General features: G+C 42.9%; 1 protein-coding gene across 4 annotated transcripts in view; it reads right to left on the bottom strand.

The window, feature by feature from the left end:
* Positions 1 to 21338: 21338 nt before the first annotated feature.
* The window catches only part of Dgkg (diacylglycerol kinase gamma), a 211850-nt gene continuing 210184 nt past the window's right edge, over positions 21339 to 23004 (bottom strand). For all 4 annotated transcript variants that reach the window (XM_058585080.1, XM_046462616.2, XM_058585082.1 and 1 more), the window contains 2 exons: positions 22453 to 22594; positions 21339 to 22357 (listed from right to left, as the gene is read on the bottom strand). The gene's annotated coding sequence lies outside the window, so the exon portion shown is untranslated. The remainder of the gene's footprint in view (positions 22358 to 22452; positions 22595 to 23004) is intronic.

The raw sequence follows: 23004 nt of genomic DNA, 5'->3' as shown, positions 1-23004 counted from the left end.
ACTTCCCCTCTTGCAGCTCTCGGGACTTTTCACCAAGGCTCGGCTCTACCCCCTTTTCCCCTCTCCCCCACTCCTCCCTCAGCTACGCCACGGCCAGGATTGGGTCGCTTGGCGCCAGACGTTCGCAGCTGCAGCACCAGGCAAAGTTATCTTTTTAGAATTCAGACGAGAGGAATTCGTCATTCCACACAGAGAAACTCGCTGACCGACCTAGGCGTTCGGCCCACAGAAACACAGAAAACGGAAATCGAGCCTTCTAATCTTAGTTACCTTTAAGAGAGGCCTTAATTTCTTTTAACCAGGTTTCCAGTGGGAAGAATAAGCACTTATCTTCCTTTAAAATCTGAGCTCTCACAGCTTTTAGCTGCTGTTTTATACTGGCAAGGCCTAAGGCCCAACCAAATACCGTTCTCTCTTTATGCTTAATTGCAGCTCCATAGTTTTTGAGGGAGTGGGCTCAGGAAGCGAGATGAGGGTCGTGGCCAATGAAATCTTCTCCGCAGCTGGCACCAGCTAGTCAAAGAACCTAGAAATATAAATTCCTCCGAAAGGGGCACGCAGAGTTAGACCACTTGCTTCCCTCCCCGGGCTGCTTGTTTTCCATTTAAGTGTTGAACGCAAGATGGTGTATTTGCGAATTAGATCCCGTGCAGCTGGGAACGACGAGAAACAACTCTGCTTGCCAAACTATAGGGCACTAACTGCAATTGCTGAGATTCTTAACAGGGTGCTCCAGGAAACAAATAAACAAGCAATCTTCTACAACCGCCCCCTCCCCGCCCCCTCTACCCCTCTCCCGTGAAGGCTTGGGGCCTCTTCCCCAGGATACTGGGGGCTTAAGAGGGAGCACTTCTGTTCTTGTTCGGTTGTGTGCCCTGCCATTCACCCCGTGTGTCAGAGGTGGGGGAAGAAAGGTACCACATGTTAGGAGAGAGCCCCTAGTGAAGGAAGTCCTAGGGTTGCCAACCCTGGGGTTGCCCGCCCCCCATCCCCCACGGTGGGTAATGCAGTGTGGATGTTCAGGGGGATATTTTTTTTTTTTTAAGTCAAGATTTGCCCACTTTTTTTTTTTCTACCTTCACTGGTGTATCAAACAGTGTGGACATTTAGTGTGTTGATTATAGACCTTAAAATGTTTGTGTCCTAAGGAACAGTGGAGTGGGATGAGATGGGAGCCCAGCAGCCACCAGGCTGACTTTGCCAGAGACCTGGATAGGCAGGAGATGATGTATGGGAAAGTGCCTGAACTTTTAAGGAGCAGTTCCTTGATATTTAATTTCTTGGTTGAGCGTTGTGCTTCCTCCTCCAGCTTTCTCTTAGTACTTTTATTTGTTCCACAGGCAGCGCCATTTCAGTTTGGCAGCTGGACCTTCCAGCTTGTTGCTGACATTCCTGCAGGCTCCCTCTCCTGGGCTAGATGCAGAGTCCCTTAGCTCCCAGATCCTCTTCCTTTCCTACTTTGTCTACTCCCCACTGCTGCCACTCCCCTATCTCATTCCCTCTCAGCCTTCTGTGATCTTGATTCTTCCAGAGTTTTCTTATTCCTCTTCCTTTGGGCCCCAGGCTTCATGGGGCCACATGTGATCACCACAAAAACCAGGACAAATCAATCCCAATTTATTACTTTAGCTACAAGAAAACAGGGCAAGACACTTCACAGTGACTTTCTCTACAGGATTGGACTTGATGTCTGAAGGGTGGCTCTTGTGACATCTGCCTTGAGCCAAGGCTCTCCATCCCAACTTGGGAAGAGAAGATGGGAATTTCTAGATTGAGGAGCAACAAACAGTAGCTAAATTGAGGACAGGGGAAGAATTCAGTGATAGATTTTTATAAAAGGAGGTTGTCATAGACCCAAGATGATGTACAGGGATTTATGCTTGAATACAGTTACTGCTGTTTAATTGTTTAGTCATCCAGTATCATTTATTTTTTATAAAATATTCAGCCAAACCCTGTGCTTGGCACAAAAAAAAAAGTTACAGAGATAAATAAGGCCCAGTTTTTGCCTTGGATAACCCCATGATCTAGTGTAAAATTTTAGTAGCTACGGTTCTCTAGTTTACTGAGCATGAACATATGATCTGTTTGTGCCATACGTAATTCTCCCCAGATCATCTAATTTCGGTCAGTACTATTAATATCTCCATTCTATAGATGAGAAGCTGAAGTACAGAAAGATTAATTTGTTAATGGTCACAGAGCTAGTGCAGAAGTTGCTGAACCTGGGTAAAAACCAAGGTGGTCACACTCCAGAGCCCATATATCCCTTTGTGGCTAAGTAGGCCACCAGAAAATATCATTTGAACCCAGAGTTGTAGAGGACATAGGGGGGCTCAGTATAGTGTTAAGAAGATCTTGGGATTGTTTGGAATGGTCCAACAACAGAAACCCATAGGTAGTAATAAATGAGTCTCTCATCAAAGAAGACATTTCCACAGAAAACTCTGGGGTAGTATAGAGGGACTACTGTACTGGCCAGGACAGATAAACTCAGGGGATTGTACCTGCTCTCAAAGGCTATGATTCTGTGAATTCAGAGCCTTGTATTGGACCAGGAGGTCTGACCCTGGACAGCCACCTTGGCTCTAGCATGGGAAATGGAGGTACAGCGCATGATGACCTATCACACCAGACCAACTCTGGTCCCACGGTTGGTTCCTTATCATTAACTGTCTTCCCTCCACACCTCTTCCTTCTTTTCTTCTCCTCTTTATGATTTACTGCTTCCACAGCCATTCTCATCCCACCCTCCTTCTCTTGTTATCTTTGCCTTATAAGAGTTAAGGGTCAGTATTTAGAAATTCTTTGTCTAGTACATTTAAGCTTTCTTCCTAAGACCATTACTTACATTGGAGGGTTTGTAGAGCATGTGTCCTAATTATCATTCCTCCTCCTCCAGAAAAGAGAGAAAGAACTGGAAAAGAAAACAAAAAAGAGAGACTATCTCCTCTGGAACATTCATCTAGTGTCAGTCTGGCCTTTGTCTTTTGTTGTAGCAACTCATTTAATCACAATAAGAAAACTAGACCCTTAGCTTTTTGTTTATTTGTTTTTGTTGTGTTGTTATTCTGGATTAAACCCAGAGGTCCTTTACCAGGGAGCTACATCCCCAGTCCTTTTTGTTTTGTATTTTGAGATAAGTTCTCACTAAGAGACTGAGGGTCTCCCTAAGTTGCTGAGGCTGGCTTCAAACTTGTAATCCTCCTGCCTCAGCCTCTTGAGTCCCTGGAACTATAGGGATGTGGCACCATACCCAGCCTAGACTCTTGTTCTTTACACTCAGTTTACACTGTTTCTTTAGGGAAACAATGTGGAAGAATAGAAAGAAAAAGAAAAAGTATATTGCCTCCAAAAAAATTATATTGTTTGACAGCTTGCATTTCCATCTAGAAGGCTACTTTTAAAGTTTCCCCTAAAATGCCAAAGCAAGTTACATGTAAGACCAGCAAGCAACCTTGCCTTGAGCGGTCACCAGTGTGATGGGAAATGTGGCCACATCATGATCTTGGGCCCTCACCTTGTGAGCAGGCCTCCTTTTCCTCTGTTAGAATGTTGCAGTGAGTGTGTTGCCTGCCTAGTATCTGGGGTGCAAGCACATGGACTCCGAGGTTCTTTTCCATTCTTATACATAGGAGAATGGGACTTGCAGACAGGGCACAAAAGGTGCGAAAATATTTTCTTGTCTTTGAGAGAAAGATAAAGAAGTCTATCTTTCTTTTTAAAATTCAGAAATAAAGCCGGGTGCGGTGGTGCACACCTATAATCCCATCAGTTTGGGAGGCTGAGGCAGGAGGATTGTTGAGTTCAAAGCCAGACTCAGCAATTTAGCAAGGCCCTAAGCAACTCAGTGAGACCCTGTCTCTAAATAAAATATTTTTAAAAGGCTGGGGATGTGGCTCAGTGGTTAAGCGCCTCTGGGTTCAATCTGTAGTCCCCTCCGCCCCCTGCCCCCCAAAAAAATCAGAAATAAATACCCTAAAAAGTGAAAGAAGAAAATAAAATCTTATAGGTTCAAAATCTCTTTAAATAAACAGAGGCTGTGTGGCCTCCAGGGTTCCTCATAGCCAGGGAATAGTAATAGCTCACATGCCTGGGGAATTCATAGGAGTCAGACACTGTGCTAAACACTTCGCATGTGTTAGAACACTTAGTTCCTCTGAATGAGGTACTATTATTATTACCTCCACTTTTCACAGGTGAGGAAGCTTAGCCATAGAAAGATTCAATAAATTGCTCCAGCTTGCATAGCTAGCACATAGTAGGAGAAATGCAGAAAGTAGACCTCTCCCAGAGTTTGCTGTCAATTGCTCTGCTGTGCTTTCTCAGTCCTGTGGAAGTGGTGAGTGCTTAATGACAACAGCCAACCTTGAAAGAGCAAGCACCTCACTCTGCCAGGCCCTGTGTTGGGGCTCTGTATTGATTAACCCATTTGGTCCTCTTAATAACACTATGATGTAGATCCTATTATTATCCTTATTTATTTTATTTTATTTTTGTTATTATTTGTGGTACTGGGAATTGAACCCAGGAGTGTTTTACCACTGAGCTACATTCCCAGCCCTTTATATTTTTTTTATTTTAAGATAGGGTCTCACTAAATTGTCTAGGATGACCTCCAATTTAACATCCTTCTGCCTCAGCCTCCTGAATTGCTGGGACTATTTGTGTGCACCACTGTGTCCAGCTTATTATCCCCATTTTATAGATGAGAAAACTGCAACACAGAGAAGTAAGGAAACTTGCCCAAGGATTTCAGCTAGTTGGAGCTGAAATCAGGAGTTCAATGCAGATCTTGAACAGAGATTTTGCTCTTTAATACTTTACTGCGCTGCCTTATTTCCTGCAGTCTCTCACTTTATCATCTTGTCTCATCTTGCCTTTGGGGATGGCTGCTTACCTGCCACTCCAGATGAGATCCTTGGAAACTTGCTCCAGCAACTCCAGACAAACTTCTGAATTATTATCCCGGGCTAGCAAGGATTTGTGTTCAAAGAGCAGTTTTGGTTTGTTTGTATTTTTGTTTCTTTTCTTCTTCTGATATTGAAGATTTAGCCCAGGGACCTTTTACTGCTTTGCTACATCCCCATCACTTTTTATTTTTTAAGACAGAGTCTTGCTAAATGACTGAGGCTAGCCTCAAACTTGCGATCCTCCTACCTCAGCCTCCTGAGTCATTGGTATTACAGGCATGTAGCACTGTGCCTGGCTCATGAAAGCTATTTTAGAAAGAAAATGGAAATTGCATTTACTAAGCATACCTATATACTAGATTCTGGGCTAGATACTTAACATACAATATCTTATTTAATGTCTTCTGATTCCTCTCAGAGTTAGTGATAGTACCCAGTTTGCTGATATGAACACTGAGGTTGAAAGTCAGAGGTTTAAAAACATGTCTGAGACTTCTCATGAAGGATCAAGTCAGGTTAAATGCATGTTCTTGACCTTTGGCCCTTAGAGCCTGGGGCAGGGAGGGGGATGTGGATCTCAATTCCTTTCCCGGTTCATTTCCTGATCTAAGACATTCTCTCTTGTGTCTTCTAACTCTCAGTTGTTAGAGATTATGAAACATCCACAAACATCAAGAAAACCTGGAGGAGCTTGAGGAATTTGGATTCCTGATGGCTGAAGGATTTCTTCCTTAAGCCCCAAACCTTAAAAAACAACAAACAAATAAACAAAAACAAATAGGATGGAAATATCTGAAAACTTCTCATGGTTTCCCGTTGCTTTCAGAGCCAGTCCTGCTCTGCACTAGAAGCTTCGTAACATCCCAATCACCAGCAGTCTCTCCAGAGCCCCCTGGGACCTTTGATCAGGTCATACAGGGACAGAGCTGCCTGTTCCTGGCCAGTCATGAGCCAGTATCCTGCTCTACCTCTGAGGCCCAAGAAGAACTACCTGCCTCACATCAAGGATCCTCAGGCCACTGGGCTGTTGGGGGACCCTATATCTGATCTTCAGAGTTTTCCTGCTTCTTCTCTATCTTGTCAATCAGAACTTCTCAGTGCATTAAAGACATGGTTTCTCCAGCTCCTCATATCCACAGTAATTTTCTGCCTCTGATCTTGCCAGCTTAAAAACCAGAAACCAGATGAGTTTGAAATGGGGCCTAGAGAAAGAGACCACAGATTCTGAGTAAGAGCTGAAGTGCTCACTCCAGGGAGGAAGCGGAAGAACTTAAATGTGTAGACTTGGCAAAATCTATTTTGATGGCTCAGGGACCTCTTTTTGCTTCCTTTTATGCCCTTGGTGGCAAGTTTCCTATGACCTGGGGTTAACCCTTGCTGTGACATCTTCATACTTTACTTCCAACACAAGAGTAGGTTAATTCAGAATTTGTCCACTTTGAAAGGCCTTGCTTTGGCCTCTCCCAGCAGTCCCACTGGAAGGGGCTGGTAGAGCTGGCATATGCTTCTCTCCTCATGGGCCTGCTTCAGTGTGGCAGCTGGAGAGACTGGCAAGGCAGGACGTTTCAGCTCTTGGCTTGGTCTATAAGTGCCCACCTCTTCCAGGGTTCTATGGAGGAGGTTGTATTTATTTTGAGTTGGGCAGAGGGAAGATCAACAATGGCCAACTGGTAGTTGAGCCCCCGGATGAAATATCCCATCAGTGGATTTGATCATTTGTCTTCCAATGGGGGCATCCAGACTACTTTTTTTAACCCAAGGCAGTCTGACCACCACAGTGTTCATAAACAAGTACATCCTCATCCCTCTTCTAATCATGTTGCTAATGGTCTGTCTGTGTGGCCCTTCACTCTGGGGACAGAAGGCAACCTTGATTTAAACTGGAACAATTTGAAAACCTCTCATTATTCCCACTCCTTGCTTTTCTCTCTTCTCTGCACTCTCTTCCATTGAGAAGCCAAACAATGCTTAAATATGCAAAGTATGAGAACAGCATCCCATTTGAGGACAGCCCTGGCTTCTTGGCACTGTGGAGGTGCTCAGATCCTTGTCTGTTCTTCCCTGCCTCATGGCAGGATACAGGTGTTCACAAAGCCATCAGAAACCACATTTTAGCTCCATCTCCTTGCTGTCCCATTGCTGAATGTCTAGGAGGCTGAGAGGTCGGCATCCAACTCCCAAGAGGGATTATCAGCTTAGTGTGAGGTAATGCTCAGCCATCTCAATTTTGACCTATTTTGTGTGTTGTTTACTTTCATTGGCATATAGCACACATATAAGCACAAGACTCATTTTTAAAGTCTTATCTTTTTGAAAAATGATAGGGACTCATGACAAAAATTTCAACATCATTAAAAGGTATACAATGGAAAATCAAATCTCCATCTCCTAGCCTGGACCCATTCTCCAAAATCATACATTACCAATAGTTTCTTGTACATCATTCTAAGTATTTTCTATTGCCAAGATAATCATATTTGGGTGTATGCATGATAGCCCTTTAAAAAGCCACAAATTGGATTTTATTATACTCTGTATTTCTTCCTCCTGTTCCCCTTGTTCCCTGACCATAACACTATAGGATCCCAACAATAAGTGGGTAAAGAACATGTGGTCATTGCAGGGTGAATAGACCTTTCTCCTTTCAGAGGGGGCTGGGCTAGCATTTATAATAGGTCCCTTTGAAGGTAAGACACATGGGAGTTTACAGAGCAGTAAATTTCATTTCCACTTCCATAAACATTTGTTGAGTGGCTGCTGTCCTCAGCTTGGCCGCTTACTTGGAGAAGAGCTCACAGTCTGATGGGAGGAGGAAGAAGGGCACAGGAACAAGTAGCTATTGTACAAAGTTTACACATGTTGCAATAGAGGTGTGTGAATGGTCCTGGGGGTACAATGAAGAAGCAGTGAGTACTTTCTGTAGGTTCAAGGAAGACTCCAAAGAGAGTTGACATTTGGGTCAGCCCTTGAATGATAGATTACTGGAATCTTGCAGAGCAGATTAAGGTAAGAAGGGCTTTCCGTGTAGAGGTAATAGCACACCAAACACACACAAGCTTGGCAATAGTTGGCATGTCCAGGGGAATGTCAATGGCTTGCTAACCTGTTGGATATTGCCACTAGGAGGAGACATGACTGAGAGAGGGCTAGAATGAGAATTTGGGGTACATGCCATTAGGTGTCTTATATTGTCATCGGATGGATGAACATTCACTTTGTATAATCTTAGGATACATCTCACAGATGCTTAAAAATAATCAACCAGGGCTGGGGTTGTAGCTTAGTAGTAGAGTGGTTTTCTCGCATTCATGGAGCACTGGGTTTCAATCCTCAGCACCACATAAATAAATGAAATAAAGGTACCGTGCCCATCTACAACTAAAAATTAAATTTTTAAAAATCAACCAAAAGATGCTTCAAACATCCTTTCCTCTGTGGTGCTCCTGATTCAAACACATACTACATTGTTCATACATCTGTGTTACCCATGGGACAGATTCCTTTAATAGGAACACTGTTGGATTCTTGTCTGAATTCTTCATCCCTTAACACATCACTTGGTGCTTAGCAGGTGGTCACCAAAGATTGAATAACTATGTGAATGGATGAGCAATTTTTACTACACAGCAAAACACTGTGACTGAGAAAAGGGGCAGCTGGGTTATCCTTTGTGGACTTAGTTTCATAGGTACATAGCTCCGGCAGTGCCCATGTGTCAGGGAAGAAATGAGCTGATAACCTGGCCTCTGCAATGGCTCAGGTATGTGCCAAGGGAAGTGCTTTACATCCTTAGCAGCAGAACCTGGGCCCTGGGACACTGAATTTCATTTTGGTTAGACTTGGGATGGCCTGGAGCTTAATGGGGTTTTGAGCCTCAACAGGAATTCACATGCACCAAAAATACCCCAATCTCCCATTTTCCTGTTTGGAATCTCAGCCTTGTTTGGAGGGAATAGTTCTGCTTCTTCATTGTCTCATTTGACCTGTGTCCCCCATTCTCTCTCCAACAGGGTCCCCCTCACCCACTAGGATTGGGCAATGTTGAAGACGTTAGACGGATAATTTCCATTTCTCCTCTGGCTTGGAAAGAATGGGAGCTTCAGATTCCAAAAGGAGAGCGCATCGGCTTCATTCCTGGGTTACTTACTTTTCATCTGGCCTGCTGGTTTTCCTGGGATAGACCCTGGTGTGCCTGGAGGGGCTCCTTTAGGCAGCTGAGAAAGATGAACTTTCACTTCTGGTTTACTATTGAGGAATTTTCTTCCTCAAGTAGCATCTTGGTTGGGAGAAGTTCACATATCCTCTGGCTTGAACCACCTTTGAAATCTTTCCATACTCTTGTTGCTCCTTGCTGCATAACCTAATTGCTCTGTATATTTATCTGGGTTTCATCTGGACCTTCCCACTTAGGAATGTTCATCTTAAATCTGAAAGCTGATCTCAGGGCCTGCTCTGACAGGGTCTCTCTGTGTCACAATAGAATATAAAAACTAAATATGGTCTTCCTCTTCCTCCCTATATGTTAAACTGCCTTCAGTGACAAGATGTAATTTTTCATTACAGGATCCATGTTTTACTTGTTCCAACCCACGCATTCCTGACTGGAATGTGGGTACATTTCAAACACAACTATGTGTACACCTTGTAAAGGTAACTAGGTAATCCATATAGTAATGTGATAATAGCTCCTTAGACTCGTATCTGGAAGCAGCTCCTTATGCAAAGACTTTCCTTGGGTTAAGTTAACTCTCTGTTTCCCAGATTTATCACCTTCTCTAGAAGCTGCTAAATTCTCTCTGTGTTTCTCTGTGGCATCTGGGATGTGGTGAATAGACCATGAACTTGAGCCAGAGCCCCACTTTATATCTCAACTCCATCATTGCTTACTAGGTGAGCCTTGATGTAGGACATTTTATTCCTCTGCACATAAGTCTCCTATCTGAAAAATGAGAATAATACTTCACAGAGCTGTTGGACTGTTCAGTGAGATAGTGTATACAATGACGTTCAGTTCCTCTCAGGATCCATCCTCTCAGATGGATCCAAACTAAGCATCCATCATGCTTAGTGGATGAATTTGAGCAATTTATTTAATTTCTCAGAGCCTCAGTTTTATCATTATAAAATAAGGATTATAATGCAAACCTTAAAGTTCCTGAGGAGAATAAATTGAATATTTAAGACTCATCTAGCTAAGTGTCTGGCATAGAGTAGGAACATAATGCATCTTGTTCTCTTGCTTCTTGTCTGGTTGAACCCAACCACTATGTACAAACCTTTCATGACCACCACTGACCTTTTTAATAAGACCCACAATAATATCCTCTGTAATATATTAAGCAGTTCCCATAACTTTCTTCTCAATTTGTTATTTCCTCTTCTATAGGTTTTACTTAGCTTATATAGGTTTCTTCTTAGCTGCTTTTCTCTGATATCTAGTGTCTCTTCACTGATTTCCAATGAAATTAAAGGAGTTCTGTAAGATCTCAGTACAGAGGGCAGAAAGATAGGATCTTGCAGAATGCTCAAGTATTCGTTGGCACAAAAGGGGGCAGGGAGATTATGGACAGAATGGTATCATAAAGTCACAAATGGGTGAGTATGTGACACATTGGTGTATAATATGTCTGACACGATTGTTTGCAAAGTTAACAGAGTGCTTTTTCTCATCATAATGCCATATATATATATATATATATATATATATATATATATAGTATTTAATTGTTATACCAACCAAGCATAATTTTATTAGTAGAAAATGGGAATTTATTTTATAAGTACATACAAAACCACAACCATGAGCTGTGTCTGTGAAATAAACAAGCTGTGGAAGGACACATAATGGGCTGTCCCTGAGGCTTTTCCATCATTATTTACCAGGGACTTGTTCCTTCACTTCGCCATCTGTGGGTTCTCACAAGAGATAGGCAGAGCTGTTGGTGCCAAAGGTTTAACAAAAATTGATGGGAAAAACTTAATATTGGCAAAATTGTATCTTTGAGCACATTTTGGACAAGGTTCCATTATTCCCTTCTAGTAAGGGAACATTTCTTTCCAACTGATGGAAATTCTGTGGGTCACTGATATGTAACCTGCAGGACAGGGAGGGCTGGGCTGGAAGCTGGGGGTGGGGGTAAGAGGGACAGGGTTGGGAATGGGGTTGTGCTAGGGCAGAGGAAGGTGAGTCTGGTGGGGGTTGGCTAGGACTGCATATTGGACATCTGAGGAATTTTGGTCTGGTTCTTCCAGCAAGAGGGAGCCTCCGTAAGTTCTAAGTAGTGGAGTGACAAGCGGAAAAGGGTTGTTTGAGCAAAACAAATCTGATGAGTGCAAAGGGGGGGTTGAAGTACATCAGAGCAGAGGATGAGAAGCAGATAGTACAGAACCTGCAGACGTAGAGGAAACAGAAAAAGCCTTCCTCATTCGCCTCCTTGTCCTGGCCCAAAACACCTCACAGTGCAGAGAACAGGACTAGGCCACAGGAAGAACAAGGACGGCTGTCTGTGGGCTACCAATTCTCTCAGTGCCTCAGAATGGTTGGAATCAACCCAGTATGTCCTTCTGCTGCTGTTTTCTGTGCACTGACGGAGAGATAGGAGAAAGAACAAAGCTTTAAGTTCCTTCAGTGAGTAATTGACTAAACTCCACATCAGTGGCATGGGGGGGGAGTGGGGAGCAGTGGAAGCTCATATTTTCTCCTCCGCCAACCCTTTCCCCTGATCCCCACCAGGATTTTCTCCCAAGAGTCCTTCATCAGAGCTGAACATGAAAGGTAGAGATCCATTCAAGCCATTGTGAGACACAATCCAAGTCCAAGTCCACAGCAGACCAAGTAACAGAATCCTGCAGGCTGTTACATTTGTTATTTTAAAAGATGTGGTACAGTACTTGTAAGGGAGTGGGATCGGAAATGAAAATTGTTCTTTCAACTGGCACGCATGCTTATCTATCATGGTACTTTTAAAAAATTTGAATTTATGGCCTAATCCCAATCAGAGTGGTTTCAGATATTTAATAATCTTACTTTTTTGCAATTCCTCCAAAATTGGTTTTTTGTTTTGTTTTGTTTTGTTTTAAATAGTCTTCTTGTTTCACATAAATGAAGAGTTTGGTCTTTGAAAAGTTTTAAAACCATTGCAAATTACAAAAATATTACATGCCCAATTGTGTACAATTAGGAAAAATTTGTTAAATGATTAAAAATAAACTAGCAAGCATCCATCATCTTAAAAATGAATACTGTTAACATTTAAACATATTTCCTCCCTGTCTTTTTTCTTGGGTGTTTTACATAATGGAGATATTTTTTAATATATAACTTTGCATTTTTTTCCTTGCATTATATTATAGGCATGCCTCCAGGGCATTAAACACTCTTTGTAAATTCCATTTTTAAGATTTGTCTAATATGCCTTCTTTTGGCTATAATATCATTTACTTAATCGTTTCCCTAGAGTTGAGTATTAGACTGTTCCCAATTTGCTACAATGAATATCTTTGTGTCCATGTGAGTATGTGTGTGTGTGTGTGTGTGTGTGTGTGTGTGTGTGTATGAGTGTGTTAGCATAGGTATGACTATAGGAGATCTGGCCAGATGCTGTTGCCTATTTAGATGAGGATTGTAGCTTTCCCATTGTGGATGACAGCTGTCAGTCAAAGGGAGGGGTGAGTTAGAGACTGTCACTCTGGCTCCTGGGGAAAACTCTCAGCACAGGAATGTTGTGAATACATTAAAGAGGTCTTGCAATTCCACTTTGTAATGGAAGAATCTAAGAGACAATCTATTTTCAAAGGAAAAAGAGGTTTTCGAAAAGTCTTTTGAATTGACTGGGTTAGTACTGTGTGTTTTTTAAAATTAAATCACATGTATAAAAATAGAGGATCTAATGAAGTAGAGAATAGCAGTTACTTTGAATAACAAAATAATAGGAATATCATTCATGAAGTTCCATGCAGGCTGTCTTCCTTGACCTCTCTGAGTCTCACTTTGTATGATGCACCATTTAAAAAAAAGAGCAGAAGATGACACTACTATTCCACACTTGCAACTCATTGAGAGGATTCAAACACAAACTAAGGATTAGTAAATGGCAGCATGCTAGGTGAGCACTCTACCACTGACTGAGCTGTACCCCCAAATCCCTGAGGCTTGTTCTTAACCTAGAATTCTAAATAGGTATTCCTGACTTCAGGATAGCTTGATGCAGAATACTTGGATTTACAGAACTAGGACATGAAGGGGAAATCCTGGGTTATATTTTCAGAACCCACTACAGGGATCTAAAACCATCTCTCTTTAGGCATTTAATAAATGGTTTAATTTGTACACATCAGCTTTCCATAACTGTGTTTTTGTTTTTTTTTTAGCCCCTGCTTATAAAGGCCAGGGAGGGCTAAGGGAACACTGCATTCCTCTCTCAGAAGCTGGAAAACCCTGCAATCAAACCTGAGGCCAGATTCAGAAACAAGTGTATCTGATGACAGCTTATTACAGAAGGTTCTGAACTTCTAAGAATTCCTGAGTAGGAAACAAACAAAACACAAAGTACTCTTCCTAATTTTTTATAACTAGGATTTTTTTGTTCTTCCTGACTTCATTCTGCATGTTTGTTCACATGTAGGCACATAAAATCCATTAGCATGTAATCCTTGCAAGTTGGGGGGCAGTGAGGTTCAACACACATCTCTGGGAGCTGGACTTCTCCCCGTTAGTTAAACATGGACAAGAAGTAAAGGTTTCTGGTGTGAGTGTGTGTCTGCATGTTTTCAAGTCGTGGGTTTGGCACTTCTTTTTTTTTTATCATCCCTTTTATTTATTTTTTAAATTAATGAATTTATTTATTTTAATTAGGTGTATATGACAGCAGAGTGCATTTTGATTCATTGTACACAATTGCAGCACAACTTTTCATTTCTCTAGTTGTAGACAATGTAGCATCACACCATATGTGCAGTCATACATATACCTAGGGTAATGATGCCCATCTCATGCCACCATATTTCTTGCCCCCATGCCCTCTCCCCACCCCTCCTTCCCCTTTGCCTCATCAAAATTCTTCCATCCCCCCATTATGTATCAGCATCCAGTTATCAGAGAGAACATTTGGCCTTTGGTCTTTTAGGATTGGCTTACTTCGCTTAGCATGATATTCTCCAACTCCATCCATTTACCTGCAAATGCCATAATTTTATTCTCTTTTAATGCTGAGTAATATTCCATTGTGTATCTACACCACAGTTTCTTTATCCATTCATCTATTGAAGGGCATCTAGGTTGCTTCCACAGTTTAGCTATTGTGAATTGAGCTGCTATAAACATTGATGTGGCTGTGTTACTATGGTAAACTGATTTTAAGTCCTTTGGGTACAGATCAAGGCGTGGGATAGCTGGGTCAAATGGTGGTTCCATTCCAAGTTTTCTAAGGAATCTCCACACTGCTTTCCAGACTGGTTTACCAATTTGCAGTGGTTTAGCACTTCTGAGTGTGAGGAATGACAGGGAAGAGAGGCCTGTGGTGACTGGGGTCCTCACAGGCTCACAGCAGGAATTATTTACCAAGGTTGAAGGGGAAATTTGCTAGACAGTCTTCATTTGCCCTTCTCTCTAGGAAGGAAAGAGTTACATCTTTCCTACCCTACCACTGGACATTCTATTTTCGCAGTTCTTTGAAGTGCCCTCAGAGACCTAAGCATGAGGCCGAAGGCGGCTCTTATATCTTTTCAACAGATTAGAACTTATTCATGTTTTATTTGCTCACAGAACAAATATTTCCCTTGGAATGAGACTGAGGCATTGGATCAGGACCAGCCACCAAAGATGGCTGCAAGGCCGCACAGGATCAGTTCTCCCGGGTCACTTCATTTGACCATATAGACACATATGAATTAATTAATGAAGTCATTTGTTCATTCAGAAATATTTCTTGAGCCCCAACCATGTACTAAGCAAGTGCTATGCAAGTTACAGAAATAAACAGAGAAATAAGAGTCTGTCCCGAAGGGGCTCAAAGTCAAGTAGGGAGATAAGAGATGTTTGGTATGAATTACTTTAATCAAGGAGTCTTCAGAACTCAGTAGAAAAAAGTAGAAAAAAGTGTTCTGAGATGGGCAATTATTCTGTTTGTGTGTTGAGGGTTGAGTGGGAGCGGGGAGAGTGTAGGGTATGCAGTATGATGGTGGGGTATACATGCCTCTGGGGGGTTATGAGTGTGGGAGGAGGTAGTAAATGTGTGTGTATATGTCTATAGTAAGTGGTGGCAGTGGTGAATGTGAGTGTGGCAGTGATGGCTGTGGTTGTTGTGTGAGTGTATGTGTGTGCACAGGCACATGTGTCTATTAGTCATTATGGTGGTAGAAATGAGAGAGGAAAACTGTACTGCCAACATCAATGAGGTCAAGGGATAGTGGTGTCAGGGTAGGTGGAGGGCCCAGTAGGTACTGGGCCAGCAAAGGTGCAGAAAAGGGAAAATTCTAGAGGGTATGTGCAAAGGGAGAGACAAGGGCAAGTAAATAAGCTGGGAAAGAGGTTAACATTTTGATCAGTACTTTCTGATCCACACAATGGCACCTTTTCAGCCCTACTCTGTCCGGCATCCTAAGCTCCTGCGAGAATCTTGTTAGAAGAGCTGTTGCCTTTTCTGAAGATCAAAGCCCAGCATGGACTGGGGACTCCGCCATAGATAACTGAATCTCTGAGCACTTACTGGCTCCTTCTCCACCTGGGCTGCTGTGCCAGGAATGGTTCTGAGTCTCCAACCTCTACAGCTCTCAGAATAGCAAAGTTTGATTCTACTGGAATTGGAACATAGGAGGCTTACCTGCCAGAATGCCTGAGGCAAATGTTGGAAATAACTGCCACGTGCATCTACCTACTGGCAAAGCAAGGAGATCTCTGGCTTCCTTACAATGCATGGGTTGCCCTGGCTGGGTCTGCAATTTTTGTGGAGCTTTTTAAAGAAACAAATAACAAGGCAGATGGTGGGAGCTGGCTCCCTTTCTCAAATTTTGGTGTGCTTTGTATTACTTTCCCCTTTTTAGATAAGGTCAAAGCTACTTTGTAATTAAACCTTGGCCAGATAAGAATTACTTATTTCCATTTTATTTGACAGGGAAAGAAACCAACATTTATAGAAAGTCTAATGTTTGCCAGGTACTACGCTATTCATATCATCCCATGTTATTTTCATAGTTCCCTGTGAGCAAAATATTATTATTTGTAGTTTGCAAATGATGAAATAAGGCTAAGAGAAGTAATCAAACCGCGGCCATAACCCCATTAATGGCCACCCACTGAAATTTGAAACCAAGTCTGTTTGGCACTTTTTATGTGCTTCCTGAAGTTTAGGAGGCAGCCTGGGACAGAGAAATGAAGGTGGATTTTATCATCAGGTAGCCCTAGGTTCAAATCCAAGCTCTCCCTTGTACTGATAATGTATGTTACCTGGTATTCCTCCCTTCCTTACTTCCTAGTCAAATGTTCATCAAAGGCCTATGACATCCATGTCAAGCTAAGCTCAAGTTGAGGAACACACCAGTTAACTCCACAGTCCCTGTGTTCCCAGGGCACCCAATCTGTTGGAAAATGCAGACCATGAAAGAGGCAATTACAATGTAGTTTGAGAAGTGCTATGATAGGAAGCAGCAGCTGCTATGGGATCACCTCTACGTGATCCCTGTTCAATACAGGAGCTGCTAACCATAGGCCAGTGCTGCAAGTGTAAACTCCATGCTGGATTCTGAAGACCTAGTACACCCCGAAAAATGGGAAGAATCTCAGTAATAATATTTTACGTTGATTACATGTTGAAATGATAGTGTTTGGACTATGTTGAGTTTAAAAATATTTTACTTAAATTAATTTCTTCTGTTCTTTTTTACTCTTTGTATGTGGCTACTAGAAAATTTGAACTTGGGATTTGCATTGTATTTCTATTGAATGTATTGCTTCAGAAAAATAAAAATATGGGATATTTCCCATGTTAATGAAATGATTCAAAAATGTTTGTCCTGTGACCTCCCCAGGGAGACACATAAGAAATGCTTGATGTGCAGGAGCTTCTCTCCCTCCACACATCACCTAAGTGGCCACTGTTAGGAGGGTTGTTCACTGTGAGAGCCTCACTTCTCTGATGCTGTGGAGAAGGTGACATGGCTGGAGAACTCCTTGTTTAGCCTCTTTGAGGATTTTTGACCTTCTGGGTTCTACATCTTCACAGGTTATTTTTGTAACCCCTCCCCCCAAAAAAAAGGAAGAAAGAAAGAGAAAGAAAAGGGGAAAAAAAGAAAAAAGAAAACTAGGTCTGGCAATCAGTTGTAATAATTGTTGCTTGTTGCCATGGTTGCTAGCCATCCTTACTTTTCCTTGTTTTAGCAAAAGAAAGTCATATTAAATATCTAGTGAAGTCTACTTTTCAATATCTTTAGTGGATTAAAAGAGAACTTTGAATTAATGGTAAGGCTATTAGATTCATGGAACTAGGAAGGGTCTTGGGATTTGAGTAGTTCTACTCGGATACCTGCTCTGGGCTTGCCTAGGGTAGCAGAGTCAACCAAAGCAGACAGCCTAGATCCCCTCCTCCAGATCCCCTCATTCCACGTGCATTTCCACACCACATTGCCTGTTCTTGTCTGAGATGCTCTTTTCCCCACTCCTCCCTCCCAGCAGCTCCTCTTGCTTGGTATCTATTCCTCTTCTGCTGTTGGCTCTCTCTGACCCAGTGTCTTTTCTGGTAACAGAAATGGAAATCAAAAAGACATTGACAGATTAAAGGATGAGCAGATATCAACAAAACAAAATAGAACATAAAAACAAATTTAAATAGACACTTAAGAAATGAAACCAGGGAGAACTTTCTGGTCAAATAGTACTTTAAGTGAAAAGGCAGCATGGGTGTGTTTGGAGGAGTACTTGGAATTGCAGGTTCAGGGCTGAGGCCTGATTGTGTGACCTTGGAAAAACCTTAGTTCCTTCTTTTTTTTTTTGTACCTGGTTTGAACCCAGGTGTGCTTAATCACTGAGTCACATCCCCAGCCCATTTTCATTTTTATTTTGAGAAGGGTTCTCGCTAAGTTGTCCAGGCTAGCTTTAAACTTGCAATTCTCCTGCCTCAGCCTTGCAAGCTGCTGGGATTACAGCCATGTGCCACCATGCCAGGCTTAGTTCCTTCATTTTTTTTAATATTTATTTTTTAGTTGTAGTTGGACACAATACATTTATTTTATTTGTTTATTTTCATGTGGTGCTAAGGATCGAACCCAGAGCCTCACATGTGCTAGGCGAGCCCTCTAACGCTGAGCCACAACCCCAGCCCTGTTCCTTCATTTTTAATCAGCCCCACTGGGTGGTTGTGAAGAGCAAAGGAGAGCATGCTTCTGAAAGGACTTTGTCATCTGGAAGCATCATAGCAATTGCTATGGTTGGAATGTAGTCTGTGCCCCAAGGTTTCAGGTGTTGTTTGGTCTTCAGTGTGTGGTATAGAGATTGTGGACCTTTAAAAGGTGGAGTCTAATGGGAGGTGGTTAGGTCATTGGGGGTGTTGCCCTTGGAAGAGATTAAGGTAGCTTTCATGAGACCCTGATTAGTTCCCACAAAAGTGAATTATTATAAAAGAGCAAGTTTGATCCCTCAGATCTCTCTGACAACCTGTCTCACTATGAAATGTTTTCCATACACATTCCTACCATTGTGATGCCATTTGCCATAAGACCCTCACCAGAGCCTAGCAGTAGCCAGTGCCATGTTCTTGAACCTCCAGAATTGCAAGGTAAATAAATCTCTTTTCTTTATAAGTATCCAGCCTCAGGAATTTTGTTATAGCAACAGAAAACTGACTAAGACAGCAGTGGTAGTTATTGTCATTCATAAGAGTATAGAAGATTTTTGTCAAATGTGAGAACAAGATGAATTAACAGGGTGATATGGTTGCTAAAGAAAGCTAATGTAGTATCTAGAGCAAGGGATATGGCTCTGTAATTATCCATCTGTTTCTGGGGCACTGTGTTATGTTCAATTCTGGGAATCTCATTTTAAGAGGGACGTTGGCAAACTGTTGTTGTTCCAGAGAAAGTTGCGAGAGTAGCTTAGGATTTGAGAGTTATAACATATAAGAAATGATTTAAGGATATGGAGGATGTTTAGTCTGGAGGAAAAAAAGTAAAAAGTCTTAGCTAGGACAAGGTAGCTCTTTCTAAATATCTGAAGGCTGTTCTGCACAAGAGAAGTTTCTTCTCTGTTGCAAATGGCCAAGCCAGGACCTAATGGTGGAAATTTCTGGGAGGTAGGTTTGGGTGCAATAGGAGCCTACCTAAAGCTCAGAGAGCTGCTCCTAAGTGAACTTCCTGAGAAGGTAGCAAGTCACCCATGGTGGAAGTCTTCAAGCACAGGGGCTATGTATGGGACAAGGGGCTGTTTACAGGAGTTCTGTTTTGGGTAAGAAGTTGGATCAAGTGATCCTTCCAATTCGAAGACCTCAATGTTCTTCTGATCTCTCTGATCTTTCTTTCTGATCTGCTTCCCTCTCCTTTTCTGATGCCTTTGTTGACTTTCTGCTCCCTCTGTGAATTACTTTGGGGTTTTAGATTCAGAAATATTTCCGTAATAATTGATAGTCTGGTTAATGAAAAGTAGGAGGGAGGAACATTAAAAACAAAGGCAGTTTTGTTACTCCAAAGGGTGCACGGTAACCTGTTCAGTGGGGGATGGAGCAGGAACACGATCATATGAGTTGGAGACTCCTGTAAATACTACAGCGAATGAATAGGCATCATTTATTCTTAGCTATAGTTCAAAATGCAAACACAACCACTAAAGGCTTTTGCTTTTGAATGGACTGACATTTTCCTTGTTTACATAATTCTTTTGTTAGCTACAGAGATTCAAGAAAAATCTCACTCTAAGAATTCTCTATCGTGAACTACTTTTTACCGTCCTAAGTGTTTTGCTGATTTGGTGATAGCCTATTCTGAACAAGAGGTGTTTTCTTGATTTCTTGACACAAGAAAAACCATTTTCCAGAAAGAAATATTTTTCATGCATAGTTAGTGTTGCAGCAGGACGAGTGTGAAGCTCGCTGGATCTCTGCAGATGAGTGGGTAGCTGAGCTATTTCTAGTATTTTTTTCTGCCCCATGTAGCAATTATGGATGTGTTTCACAGTGCCCCACCTTGGACTTCCCAACCATCATTTCAGAAACTTCCACCTAGTCAAAATAAAACTTGGCAGATCCAGGTGGAAGGAGGGGAAAATGGGCAGAAAAGAGTAACAACATCTTGGTCAGCTTCCCTGAGGTCAGAGTCTTTGCCCAGCTCTAAAAAGGACAGCAAGGATATGGAGGAGTCTGAGGATTCAGGGCATGAGTTCTGAGGCCTCTGGAGCCTTGTTGGTCAATTGTGGTAGAAAGAGCTTGGAGAGACAACAGTAATGGCTCTTCAGATCCAGGAGACTGGCCAACAGCACTGCAACCATGGTTATCCTCCAAGGCTGGCTACCCACAGCAGGCCCAGCCCCTGAGGCTGCTGTGTGGAGCCCACTCCTCCTTGTCCAGCCCTACCCAGGTGAGACTTTGAACCCTTGGCTCAGGACAACCGCAGCCTGTAGACTAGTGGGTGGATTTGCTCCTGGGTCTGAATTCTGGGGTGAGGGCCCAGCCAACTCTGAAGTAAAGCCCATAGCCTGCCTGGCTTCCCATTCTCTCTTTTCATTCCAGACCTGCTTCCTCACCGGACCTCTTCTGCCTACAGGCACTTGTGGGTAAACTCTAGGTTCTGAGCTACTCCAAAGCTGGGACTTATCTTGGTCCTCTGAGAACGGTCCTGCCTCCAGCAGTGCATGGTGCAGTGGGTGCCAACTTCCATAGGCACAATGTCCATCTGGAGCCCCAGCTTATAAAATATCAGGTTTCAGAGTCCCACTCTTAGATGTCATGCCTCAGAAGGTCTGGGTGGGACGCAGGAATCTGGAGCCCAGGTATTTCTGATTTAAGCAGTCCATGGGCCACACTTGGAGAAACACTAGTTTTGAGGAAAGACCTTGAATTTGGGGGTATGAGAGAAAACTGGGTTACTTGTGTTACTTGCTGAGCAAGTTAATCATCGTTTTTGAACTTCTGTTTCACCATCTATAAAATGCTCACCACTTCACAAGGGAGTTTTCAGATGTCAATGTGATGACGTATATAAAGTGTTTAGCGGGGCTTATTAAATAGGGTTTTTGGCTTCCTTTCTCTCTCCTTCAACACCAAGAAAGTGGCAACGAGAATTTCAATTCCTCTCAGCCATGGCATATCAGAGGTACCTTCCTGGCAGTGTGCAACTGTGAAAAGGTTACAGAAGAGTCCGGGCAGGCATGCACATCCCCAGAGTTCTGTAACAGATCAGCCAATCCTGGTTTCTCAAGTAATGACATGGAAAGAAACCATCAGGAGGTCAGGGGCCAGTCATCTGCTGTCATTTTTATTTGCAGTAAACCACAGAGTCAGGACACACACACACACACACACACACACGCACACAGTGCATTACAGAACAAGTCCACAGCACTCTGTGCAGGCAGACAGGCAGGCTTGAGCAGGCAACCGCTGTTAGGGAACAACAAGTCCATGGTGGGGGAGGCAGTGGAGGTGGGAGAGCAGGGAGGGAAGGACCCTGGCACTGTGCTAATTAGTTTCTGCTGCAGTCTTGGCTGGTAAAGTCTGCATTTATAGATTGCAGTTGAAGTGTGTTAGGATCTTTAGCTTCAGCCTGTGCCCAGGGTCACCCCCAAACATGTGGGATTTGTGAGTTCCCTAATGGGAGCAATGTGTTTCCTTGTGGGATTGAACTCTCTCCCAACTTGTTGGCAAGTAGAAAGGGCCAAAAGAAGTTTGGTACACAGAAGGGAAAACACTTACATTTCAGGGTTTGGTGTGTGTGTGTGTGTGTGTGTGTGTGTGTCTGTGTGTATAGGTGGAGGGCTTACTAAAGAGTTTCTTTGTGGTGTTTCATGATGGGCCTCCCAAATGAACTGGTTTCCAAATATAATCGATTGTCGAGAGGAAAAGAAAGTCGATTCTTGGCTGAGGAGCTAGGAGGAGCCCTTCAGTGTCAGCAGGGCTGGGGGAAGCCTTGGGTCTAGTTGGAAACCCAAGAGGACAAGGAACCTGCCTTATCTCCTATGGCTGCAGCATTTACCCCAGGGGGAGGCAAAATCACTGATGCAGGATGGTCTTTAGAGCTCCCTCACTTAATAGGTGGTAGAAAGAGAGGTCCCAGAAGGCTAAAGGTCATGTCCAAGACCACAAGGCTGAGACAGGACTGTAGCCCACTCCCCATGTTGCTCTTGTTTTTCTAGGCAGGGCTTCACCCCTCATCCCCTCATGGGACGTGGATTGGCTCCTTTCCCCAACAACCTCCATGGAGCATTTGCCCAACTTTTCCAAGATAGAAGGCTCTCTCTCACTTGTTTTCTGCAGAGAGAGAAAAGCACCCATCAGAACACTGTAAGCAGGCTTCTCAGAATTGTGTTATTTGCCAACAAGAACTCTTTCCCTGAGATACCCACCAAGCCTTAAGGTCAATGGCACAGAGAAGCATAAAAGGTTACTTCTTCCCATTCTATGGAGGAGGACAGCTGTGCTGGAAGCTGGGTCAGCAACTTGCTGTGAAGCCTCTTCTCTGTAGCTGGGTCACCAGCTTCTTGCCATCTGGAGAAGAAAGAAACACAATGCTGTAGATTTTGAAGTCAGACTTTTTATTGGGTAACTGACACACTAGGTCACACTGTCTCTCTAGAGACTGTAGACTACCTTGGCAGGTTGGCACTGATCAAAAAGGACAACATCTGGAGCATCAGGCTCTGTCCAGGCATACACTTCACTCGATTCCTACCCAGGGGCCTGGGGAAATGGCTTTGGAGAGTAATTCTCTGTATTATGCAGGAACAAGGGCCAAGTGAGCACTTGTCATGCAACTACAATCAACAAAGAGCAGGCCTTACGCTGTGCTGGCTACCAAATCCATGTGAAGGTTGGACTGATATGTAAGTAAGGGCCTTTCCAACCCTAGGGGACAGATTCCAGAACTCCCTGATCATTGGACTTTTCACCTTAATTGA

The sequence above is a fragment of the Marmota monax genome, unplaced genomic scaffold (genome assembly GCF_021218885.2).
Source record: "Marmota monax isolate L192 unplaced genomic scaffold, Marmota_monax_Labrador192_F-V1.1 WCK01_AAM20220418_F8-fsc00100, whole genome shotgun sequence".
Classification (NCBI taxonomy): domain Eukaryota; kingdom Metazoa; phylum Chordata; class Mammalia; order Rodentia; family Sciuridae; genus Marmota; species Marmota monax.
The sequence above is the reverse complement of the archived record's forward strand: the minus strand, read 5'-3'. Positions and strand labels throughout refer to the sequence as shown.